The 12094-nt window shown below is 35.6% G+C and overlaps 1 long non-coding RNA gene across 1 annotated transcript in view; it reads left to right on the plus strand.

Annotated features, from left to right (window-relative positions):
* Positions 1-12094, plus strand: part of LOC309879416 — a 61715-nt gene that overhangs the window by 5295 nt on the left and 44326 nt on the right. The window contains exon 2 of the long non-coding RNA XR_014317741.1: positions 513-597. This is a non-coding gene — a long non-coding RNA (uncharacterized lncRNA). The remainder of the gene's footprint in view (positions 1-512; positions 598-12094) is intronic.

Raw genomic sequence — 12094 nt, forward strand, 5'->3', positions numbered from 1 at the left:
GGACCGTCTCTGTGAAAGCAAATGTAGCTTGCCTGAATGGTGGCTCTTAGAAAAGAAACCCTGTCTGACTTCTTGCTGGTGTAAGTTCATGGGTTTCTTTAGTTCAATTCTAATTTACCTTGGACTGACATAACAATTCTTTTCTGTATCTCTGCCTGTATTCAGTTATCTGCCAACTCAACAGTTGGTTGCTGATGCAACTGTTGCTGGAGGCAAGGAAAGTTGCAGCTGGTGTTGATGAAGTTTAAAGCAGGAGGAAAAGTTTGCTGATGATCATGGTTGCTTTCTTTGTCTTTGCTTCGAGTTTATGCTGAATTACCCATGTAGGTAGCGGACTGCTAGCTATAACCCAGACAAATCCCAGAGCAGGTGAGGGCTAAGCCCTGTTATTTACTGGGTAATGGAATATCTCAAAGTTGGCAGTCCCCCTAATGCAGAGAGGAAAAGGACTGTGTATTCTGTTTCCTGCTCTTACATTAAGAATTTAAATTAATTTTGTGTTTTAAACCTAGAAGACAGTTATGAAGAAGGAAAATGAGAAGCACTTCTTTTGGGTGACATGAAATGCACCTCAGGCTACCAGAATAAATGAATGTGGTGAGTAACATATTCTGAATTCTTCTACCTAATATTTGCTTACACTTTCTGCTATGAAGTACACAAAAATACATCAAATATACTATATTTACTAGTCATCAATGCATAATTAAAAATAAAGGTTCTCAAGGAAGCTATTTTGATAATCATTCAAGGGTTACAAAAGTTTATCTTCATTTACAATAACACTCAAAACTGAAACTGTAGTCCTGTAAAGACATTTGACTGTGTCATTTAAAAAATGTGTATTCAAACATGGGAAAAAATTGAATAACATGGAGAAGCTAGCAGAGACAAAAATAAGTGATAAATAAGTTATAAATAACTAGGTAGAAAAATAAAATAAACTGACTGAGAAAGGAAAAAAGAACAGAGAATAGAGTGAATGACAAAAAGAAAACAAAAGCCAGAGGTGTCTTAACTACTGCTATAAACAAACACTGAATTATTTGCAGTATGGAATATTTGCAAATGTATGGATTTTTCCCATTGTAAACTCAGATCACAGGATGTCACATTAGTTTTGATCTCATTGAAATGTACTGAAGATGGGGTTTGGAAAGGTTTTCTGATCACTGTGTTGCCAGTTGGGTGGGAACAGGTTCTACTCTGAGGCTTTGGTGCTTTTAACTGAAGCTGGAGATTTGTGCAATGGGTATCTTGAGCATAAATTCTCGATGACCTTGAAGGTCTCTTCCAACCTGAATGATTCTGTGATTTTACATTTTGGCCTTTGTCCTTGTGTTATATCTTTACTGTCTTTGTGAGGAATATAAAATTAATTGGTTATGGAAAAGGTGTGTGGCTTTTTTTGTTATTGGAAACTGTGTATATATGTGGTTCCTAAGCTGGAATGAAAAACCCTAATGCTCTTTTGGAATACTTTGAGAGGTGAGGAGAGAATTTCCCTGTAGCTCTTAAAAGATATTCTAGTAGTTCTTTCAGAGGTTTGACTGTCCTAGAGGAACTCTACTGTTCAGCAGTAGGAAGGCTATTCTTTGGAAATGTGAGGAAAGTATGTCTTCTGTGGCCTTTATAAACAATTAGCTTTAACTAACTGATTGCATGATGGAAATCAGACAATGTTATTTTAATACTAGATAACTTCACTAAGATTGCTGTTCAATTTCTTGCAGGCTCTAATAAGTAATTTCAGAAGGAGCTTAAATAATGCAAAGAAATAAGATTGAGTATCTGACTCTGTACTGGAAGAGGGGGTCAGAAGAAACAGGATCAAGTCCTCAGTGTGACTCCTCAACTGCGTTGGATGGCTTTTAAGCTGGAGAGATCTTGGTTCCCTGTTTTGTTTTTCTTGAAAAGGTTTATCAATAAGAGATACTTCAAACTATTTGTTCTGTCCACATTAATACTATCCCTAGCAAAATCAGTGGAAATTCTGTTATTAATACCAAAACTTCAGTCAGGATCTGCAGCTCCTCATCTCCACTTTATCACTTACTATTTTCTGATGGAGGTAGGGGATGTTGCTCTAAACAACAAATTTTGCAGACAAATTCATTGTAGCCTTAATGGACAAGACAATAGCTAAAGAAGAAATTCAGGGAATTTTATGCCCCTTTCATGGGGCAGAATCAGATTTGGGAGAGACACAGCAGGGTGGCTGGAGCCTTACAGTAAAGGAGCTAGAAAACCTGGGTTCCTCATCACAGCTGGATGCTGGGTCATTCAGCCAGGACATACCAGCAGGTGTTATGTCCTCAGCATGTGTCCTGCCAGAAACTGGGAGTCAGTTCTATAGTTAATATTCATCTGACTGATGCTAACAATAGTAACTGATAACACTGAGCTAAGGTTATTGCTCTAAAACATTTCCAGTTTCAAGTATCTAGAACGGTGAGTATACTATTGTGAATGCTAATCATGTAAAGGGGACTAACTTTCAGATACCTGATGTGAAAATATATTTATTCATTTAAAGAAGCTAGTAGGGTTTTAGGTTTTACCTATAAAACAGAAGTATCCTGGAGGTAAAGAATATGGAACTTCGGTAAAGATTTAAGTATACAATTTTCTTTGCAGTGTTGTGTGTAGAAGTATTTTTCATTTTCAGATAGATGTGTTTTAAGCAACTGAGGGCCAGCCGTGCAATGGTTCAACATGTTTTAGGGAGTTGCAATGTAATATATAATCAGTCATATTTCAGATTAATGGATTGATTAGATTAGGAAAAATGTGTATATATTGCATTTTAAACACTTTTAAAATAGCAAGGTGCAGTAATGAACCAAGCTAGTCTCCTCTACTACCTGCCTTATTAGAGTAATAATGTGCAGGTCTTGTTTTGCAGTACAGTTATAAACACTTTTGACATGTAAATTCACTGATGTTCTTCAAGCTTGTATTGATTTTTGCAAAAGAGAATTGGTTTATTTGACCTACCTTGCTTAGCTTTTTTTTTTTTTTTCTCTCTAGGAAAATCAATATAATAAAGTAATTCTTTCCTGTTATCCTCTTCTTCACTAAGCTCTTTTGAGAACAGTCTGAAAATGTCTTTCCTTCAATTATTTCAGTCTTGTTTGCATTAAATCCTTTCAAAGGGACCTATGTAAATGTGCTACTTTAATAAGGATGTCTCCCTATGATATAAGATAAATAAAATTTTATATTTAAGGTGAATAAGAACCAGTTACGAAGAAAATTGTTCAATATGTGTTCTACCCTAATTTCTTTTCCCATACAAAACCAGCTCTAGCTATAAAGTAGGATGGGAATTTGATGATACAGTATGCATAATTCATGCTTTTGGCCTTCTGTCTGCTCTTTTTCTGGAATCCTACATATTTAGATTAGGTAAAATTATTCTTGTCTACTATCAATACAGTTTGTTTTTGAGGGATATAATGCAACCTATAACAGACTACTTGGGGGAAAAATGCTATTTTCTGTTCTGCGTGACAGATCCTGACTTTAATGTTATTTTGGTGCTCTGTAATAGGATTTTGAACAAATTTTCTATATTGTTGTAATTTATCTTTTTTTTTAAATAGAGGTTTATATACTTAGAAGTTTTGCTAGCTGGTTGTTTCAATTAATGTTGAATTTAGCAGTTACTCATTACTGGCTTTATGGTTCATGTGTCTTTTCCATGGCCAAAAGTCACTTTCTGCTGCTGGGCAGGAGTCTTACTTGCCCAGCAGCAGAACTGTTTGAGATTTCCTGGCCGAATATTTTAAATTTCATAATCCTTCAAGACAAAAATTTAGACTGACACGCCTTTTCTGGACTTCTGGAAGTTGCACAAGTCCAATGCAACTTGCCAAACAATGTGACAAAATTTGGTGCTGCAAAATGCTTGCAAGACAACATGCTATTTTTCAGTCTTTCAAATGTTCCAGAACTGTAGGGGGCAAAAAAAAGGCTTTATGGATTAAACTTTGTGTTTGATATTACTGTCCAACCTGATCTTGGTCATGAGGTGGTACTGTACTGAAGTAGTGGGACTCAGATTTGATTGAATATAAGTATTTGCTGTTAGATTCCTTTATGGTTTTGTTCACTCAGACCAAATTGGGAGGGGATGGGAGTTTCAATAAGATTGTAAAAAGACCAAATTAAATGATGGTTTCCTGACTTCTAGAGTAAGCGTTAGAATAAGAATTCTTCATTTTAGAATAAACTGGTAATAATGTTATTCAACCTTTTTCACCAGCATTACAAGTTGAACTTTTTTGGGAAAATGACAAACATAGCTTGCATTTTAAAAACTTTGAATAAGTTTTTTTTTTTTAACAAAACTATTCTAAACTATCCACCAAAAGAAATTTCATTTGAAAACCTCCCTTATTTCAATTACTCAATAGTCTTTTTCAGATGTAGTTTTGTAGTATTAGAATGACTTTTCATGACTTTTCTGAATGATTTGATTTTTGCCTAGCTGCCTTTTTTTTTTTTTTTTTGGAAGAACTTGGCATATATGTATATGCAATTATAGCATTGAAACAGCAGAATTGTGCAAAATCATTATGTAAGATGGCCAGTCTGGATTTCACAGCTGGAATTGAGTTTGTGTCTACAGATGAACATGTAAAGTGTTATTCTAAATACTTTTTCATGTGTTTCAAATTTCCCTTTCTGCTCAAACTTATGCTTACAGAAAGAAAACATAATAAAGGAGTATTTCTGCACTCTTAAAGAAAAACTCTTTTCCTTGGATACCCTAGCTGCTACCAGTTTCAGGTGTTGCAAGCTAGGGCTGGAAAATGGCTGGAGAGACACTTTCCACTCTTAAAAATGTGGAATTTACTTTCATTCCTCTGAAAATACTTACTGAAAGGCAGGAATTGGTCCCTGATGGTTAATTCACTGTCACAGACAATATCAGCCCATCCTTCCCGAACTGTTTTTATTTACCCATACTATTACTTGAAAAGAATAATACTGTGAGTTCCATTTCCCCAGGGGTCTCCTGCTTTGGCATAGATCCTCCTGCTTTGGCATAGATCCTAAGTCTGTGAATTTGCATCAGAAATTCTGATGTATAAGTGTTCCTATTTGTTCTGTCTGTGGTTACTTAACTGTCCTGGAAAGTGAAATAATAGTTTAGCACTGCATTTATTGTTTTGTTATTATGCATTGTAACTATTTTGGTTGCAAGTTCCAAATTCCTGGTAATGCTCTATGCTACATAGTCATTCTTGACTGAGCCCAGGGTCTCTTCTGTAGTCTTTTCTTGTCTGGAAAATACTCTAATTCAAACAAATATTGAGGAAATAAAAATGAAAGCATTGGCAGGGTCAATTCCTTCTGGCACAGCTTAGTGGTTTTTTTTTTTTTTTTTTGTATCGCTCGCTTACCACTGATGCTGGGATCTGGCTTTAGTGGCTGCTTGGCAAACTTCATTGGTTTACCAGATTGTGAAAGTAATTGTGTGAATGGCACGAAGGTGCTTAGTACAAAGTCCTGTGTGAAATAGCTCATATAAAATACAAAATGATTTTTGAGATTACTTGAAAAGCCACTTGTGACTCTTTGGTTCCTGTTTCTGTGTTGTAAATGCTCTATAAGATAACCTCGGTCATATCCACAGAATCTGTATTTAAAGCTGTTTGAAAATGATTGTTAGCTGTGTTCAGTCTGACTGTGGACAGTCCTGCTCTGTGCCTAGTAGAATTATTATGTAGCTGCTCTCATTAAAGCTCGGTAGAACCTAATCATAACTTCAGGATCACTTCTGCTAGAGTGGCTAGATCTGTTCTGGGCTTTAGTTTTCTCAGGACTAGTACTATTCCTGTGATTGTAGAACTGGGTTGGAAAATGCCCAACACAGTGCAAAAGTAATTAAGTTGGCTAGATGGCCAAAGAAGCATATGTCCAAATAATTTATAAATCTTATTCAGAATCCATTATCTTCCGTTTCATTCTTTCTGCCACATTCATATTTTTCTCAGGCTATTCTGTCTCTATTGGCATTGTTCATGGAGTTGCAGCCTAACAGATCTCTTGTAAGGAGTGAGCTCTCCTATACAGAGTCTTCCAGGTACCAGTTAAAGGCTTTGTGTTGGGTCCCCCAGATGCTTGCCATGATGTGGGACTAAAGGCAGTTTCATAGTCTGGGAAGGAAGAAGCATCATGCTGGAGTCAGCAGAGACTGGGTTGCTCCTGGAGTTAGTCTGGGATATAAGCTGTATTTAACTTATAAATTTTGGCCTTGAGAGTGCTTTGACTCTATATTGCCTCTGTTGTGTATCTTGCAAGGAATTTGATTTCTCCTCGCTTATTTTACTGTGCACTTCTTGAGTTCAGTAGTGTCTCTCTTTACGTGGAAATCACTGTCATAATTTATGCCATGTTCTTGCTGAATTTAGTACTTTGTAAAGGCAATAATCCTAAGTATGAATAAAAATTCAGCACTCCAGGCAGTAATAGAAGCAATTCTTATATTCTTAATATATTGTAGCATTTTTAAACGTTTAAAAAAAAAAGTTTTCAGTTTTCCTTTAAATGACTTCTGAATGATAGTCTTCAGCTGATTGCTTCCTTGACATCCTGTGTTGCACATTCATAACTTAGGATGTGAAATGTGTTGCAAAGGAAAGAGTAGAAAATGGGTTTGAAGTTTAATATATTGTTCTTAGGACAAAATTAACAAGAAATAATGCATACATTCCTAGTCTTTATGTTTACTTAGTACATACACAGGATGGGAATGAATATATTATATCATGATGTATATGTTCTCATATATAAAATCGAAACTATAAATATTTGTCTGTCACTTCATATGTAGAGCATCTATTGTAAGTCAGCGGGAATGTTGTGTAGGGAAAAAGTATTCAATTCAACTTCAAAGACCAAGCCTATCTTGGCTTTAACTAAAAGTATTGGAACTTGCTGCTGATGAATTTGAAGAACAAATTCTTCAGTTAAGCCTGTCATCTGTACTTATGCAAAATTTCAATTGAAAGGTGTGTATTACTTTTTTTTTGCTTAGCAATATTGCCTAGTGATATATTTTAAATGCAACTTATTCATGTTAGGACTTCTGACATAGAAGGAATTAAAGGAGGACACATTTTCTTCTGCAGAATGAACTACCTCAAACTATTTTGGGAAAAACAAAAACAAACAAAAAAACAACAACAAACAAACTGTGGGACAACAAACTTTTGCATAAACTGGTAGAGTTATTCTATCTTATACCTCTTAGATATAGACTGTGCTTCTGAAGTTATTGTTATTCAGTAAAGATTTATTGGATTATGGAACTCTAGGAGCATTTCAGCTGGTGCAAACCAGTGGGTGGTGACTTGGGCAGTTTCATGAGACAAAGCACATCACTGCCTCAGTGCTGCTCCAGAGGAGGGCTGGGCCCCTTCAGTCCTCTCTCACAAACTTATGCTGCTCAGGTGTTGCTGCCATGACAGAAGCTCAACTAGCTTCTGCCATTTGAGCCAATGGTGGAGCCTGCAGAAATGACGAGAGGTCAAAGGGAAGGACCTGGGGAATCAAAGTTGGAGCTGGGGAGGGAGCAGAAGGCAAAAGATAAGATAAGACCATTCCCCTTCATGCTTTAGTGGCAAGGAGCTTGCTAGACTTGGAGACTGCAGTGTAGATTACCTGGGACACATGATGGCATCTGAGGAACCAGTTCATAAACCTACTGCTTTCTTTTACCTTCTGCACCAGTCCCCATCCCTGCCCACCTGCCTAGAGCTTAAAATTATCTGTTTATGGAAAGCTGTTAGCTCTTCCATGTGAATTGTGGCATTCAAATTTGAAGATCTTCATATATTTGTAACAATTCCTGTGTTTTAATGTTTCTGCATGAAATATGAAGGGACTTATTTTTTCTTCATGTATCCATTACTATCTAAAAAGTATTACTGTTTAGTCCTTCCTGTCTGATCTTCCTGCACATAAAAGTTTGAGTGCTTTATCAGGACCATATTTGTTTGCCTTTTTACATTCAGTAGTTCAGCCACAGGCTCTGGTATGATCTGTGAGCTTCAGGAATGGTAAAGAGCAAAAATCTATTCTTAGAAGTGTTTGCTTTTATCAAGATCTAACTTGTCTTTTTGCCTATAGTCTTTTGTCTGTAGTTATTAATTATAGTCAGGGCAACATTTTCAATGATTAATTGACTACTGCTTAAAACAATAAGGCTGCTTAATAAGCAAAACACTGCAAACTTCTTTTGCATTGTTGTCTATATTTCTGTGTGATCTTTGAGTTCCTATGCACAATACCAATTTTGGCTCTATAAAATAAGGGAATATGTTTCTAATAACCGTATACTGTTTAGACTAATAAACTGCTGGCTCTGAAGAGGCCTCAATACTCGTCTTGACACACTTCTTGATTTAACCCCTGATAAAAACAAGAAATATAATATTGGTATCCTTTAAAAAGGAGGAGGAGGAAAAAAAAAAAGCAAAACAACTAAAATTGTTGGACTTAGTAGAGCTGGCAGAAGTATACAAATAACAGCTTTGAGACAATAGGCTTCAAAAACCCTAGAGAGGAATGACAGAATTCAGATAAAAGGAGGATGTGATCAAGATGATCCCATTTTTAATTTCACCTTAACATTGATGAGTTTAAGTTACTGAGTTAAGGTATGACCCTTGTTCCACCTTGTCCACCTCCAAGTTGTGGTGTGGTCTTATTGCTTTTTAGATATTGCTGACTTCCACTTCCTGTAAGAAAGCATCTGAATGCTCACAGGAAATTATATACATCCTTGACCTCTAAGTTGTCTAATTATACCATCAAGATGCTGTCAATATCTTCAAGGATAAAGCTAAGACCTGCAGGTAGTGCTGGCATAAGCTGACACCTGACTTGTGTCACCATATTGGCATTTCTGTACCATAGCCTCCTGCCATGCCACCTCCTTTCCATGTGCTTCCTCCACATCATGGACCAGTACAATACATATTTTTGCTAGCTGAAGAGAGAGATGTGTTGCCTGAGGGATTGATCTCTCACATTCTTGCAAAAGTTAAATACCTTAAATAGTGGCCATATACACATGGATTGCTTTTCATTAGATTATTTAATTCTTTATTTTTGATTGCTCTGGTTTCTTGCACTTCCTTTTACATGCCCATCCCTCATAACTTATCTCAAAATTCTTTTGCTATTTGCACACCATCTCTCTTAACTGGGATACCATTGTAATAATACTTAAATATGGTATCATAATAGTATTTGAGATCAGGCTAAACCAGGCTCCCTTTCTCCTGCCAGGAAGATGGCAGGGATGGTACTTTGTAGATTCTCAGTGTCTTATCTGCTGCTTTGCAAGAACAAAACAAAAAGCCTGATGACATGTTTTAGAAGTGCAGTTAAGTACTATACCAATCAAATTTCATATGCTTTCATGGCCTCTAGCAAAGGAAGGTCTCCCTTGGAAGCCTTGGAATTAAAATTTTAATTGGAATTAAAATCAGACTTCTACTACTGACTTTACAGGAACAATGGCATCCACAGGTCTCTAACCATAACCAATAGAATGTGCAGTAAATATAGCAAGGAAGAAAATTCAGAAATGTGTAAAGATTACTGTAGCTGCTTGGTTTGAATATAAGCAAGTTAAAAAGAAAATAAATAAAAAACACCACCAAATTGTGGTCATTCCAGTTTAGTGATTCTTTATTGAACCAGCTTAATTCTACAAGTTTACTGGGAAGCTGTGTGAATACAATAGCAAGTATTCACATTCTCTTCCCCTAGCAGGAGATAACTCTTATAGATAATTAAAAGATGAATTATATCACTTATGTAATTTTTTTTCATGCTGGGATTGTCCTTGGCACCTGTTATGTTTGGTTCCTGAAAGTAATCAACATGTAGGGAACAGTGCAAAGAATTCTTACAGCTGTGTTTTTATCTTTCTGTCTGTAAACTTTCAGGTAATCTGTAATATATTGTAGATGACACTGCTTATCAATAAAATTGACTTAAGCATCTTAAATCAAACCCACAATTAGACTAAAATTGGCAGTACTAATATATGTTAGTAATAGGATGGAAACCTCATTTTGTGAAACAATAATGATTTCTACTAGTTTACAAATTAAACTTTTAGTGTTATAATTGGCCTACTAATGTACTGTTGTTAATGCCTAAAGCAAGCTAAGTTGATCTATTGTTAGGCAATAAAGCACTTAGAAATAAATTGTAACAATAAATCAGAGCTTTGTGAGATCTTTTTTTTCTAGTTAAAGATAGAGGATAATTTCCTAGAAAGGGATCTGAGAGTATAACACTTTCAAATGTATATATGACATGATTTAGGTGGTGTTAAGCCTTCTGATGTGCATAGCAAAAGGAGATGATATATCTAGTATTTTTTTTTGAAGATCTATATGAGAGAAACTTGTTCAGTGAAAGCAGTGTACAAGCTGTAAAGTACATAAACAGCATCAGCAATAACATTTAAGTATGGTGGCTATCACCATTTTTTTAATTAAATGTATTAAACACATCTTTATAAAAATACATAAGGAAGCTCTTCTAGATTTTCAGCATAAAATTGCCACCACTCTTGACGTTTAATATCTTTAAACTACCAAGTGCATGTCTGACATCAGGAAGGTCTTTGATCCAAATAGTGTTCATGTGGTTATAAACCCGCAAGTCATATTAAGGACTCCTTAGGTTCCTCAGATAGTTGGGAACAGTGGCATCTAAGAGCTGGGTACTGAGATTCTTGAACAGACCTGGTGAGAGAAAAGCTGTGAACAGAAATTTGTCTATGCTAGGGCAAAAATTTGGAAATGAACATGATGTCATCTTATGCATTAGATATACTGACTTCCAAGTGGGAAAGTGTGTTGTTTTTTTCTCTGTTTTGCTGTTCTCAAAGGAACGAGAATTTGCATTCAGTAGCTGTTAGTAAGCAGGCTGTTACTGAGAACTTCCCCTGTTACTCCTCTAGGTGGAAGAAATCCTGCGAGACTTGTTTTCCGAAGATGAATAATTTGACCAAAAAAATGCTCTACCACAGAATTTCAAATCAAGGCATTCTACAATTGTGGAGATGATCTGGCTGTATTTAAATATACAAACTCTGCAGCTGTGTTTGTAGCTTTCAAAAGCTTTTTGGTTTTTAAAGTTCTCCAACCAGAAAATCAGTGTCTCCTCCAACAAAAACTGCGGTCATCTTTGTAATATTGTTGTTTCTAAATAATATACGTCTATGAGGCGATAAACTTCTATGTTATTCAGACCAATACTTTAAATATTACATTTATACTCTTCAAGAATATTTTTGATTGGTTTAAGAATGTTTGAAATATGTACAAGTGGCACTATTCCACTACAGCAATGTATGACACTTGTCAAACTCACCAAAACAATCCTTAGAAAAAATGAAGTGTCCTGATATGAGTTACTTTCACTTCTAAACTTGTGCAGCCTTGAAAATAGGAATTGCTTATTGAAAAAGGCAAGTGATTCGTATAGCTAAATGTATTATTAGTGGACAATGCCAAATGGTTAATATTGAGTTTAAAACATTAAGCCTCACTTTCTGATGAGTTAACATCCCTATGTAAGGGGAAGAAACTTATTGCAAAGTCTCAATGTGGTGAACTTTAACTTTTTCCTGCTACAGTTACGCTTAGCTCTGCTATAATAACTTTGGTGTTCTATATTCAAGATGTACCTTACAATGAAGCATGTCAAAAAAATAAATGTAGTGAATTAATACCTGCTTTTTGGATTTCTGCATCCTATCATAGCTAATCAGATGATATGCCTGGGTAGTGAAGCTCCTTTGGGAGATGAGTTATGATTTTATTGGAACAAATAAGATTTCCTTTTACAACTTAAATTGTCCCTGAAAGCCAGCAAAATCGTCCCAAATTTCTTTCCAAACACTGAAGGTAAATTACTATGGAGGTGAAAACTTTAAGAAATGCTATTCATTTCTAATAAAGAAGTTATAAAACGTGAAACAGATCTAGCAGAACAGAAATGGTTAGGAAATGGAAAAGCTCATACAGAGACTGAAACACTTAGTGGTAGATGG

The sequence above is a fragment of the Aythya marila genome, assembly GCF_965140915.1.
Source record: "Aythya marila genome assembly, chromosome: 6".
In the NCBI taxonomy this organism is placed as follows: Eukaryota; Metazoa; Chordata; class Aves; order Anseriformes; family Anatidae; genus Aythya; species Aythya marila.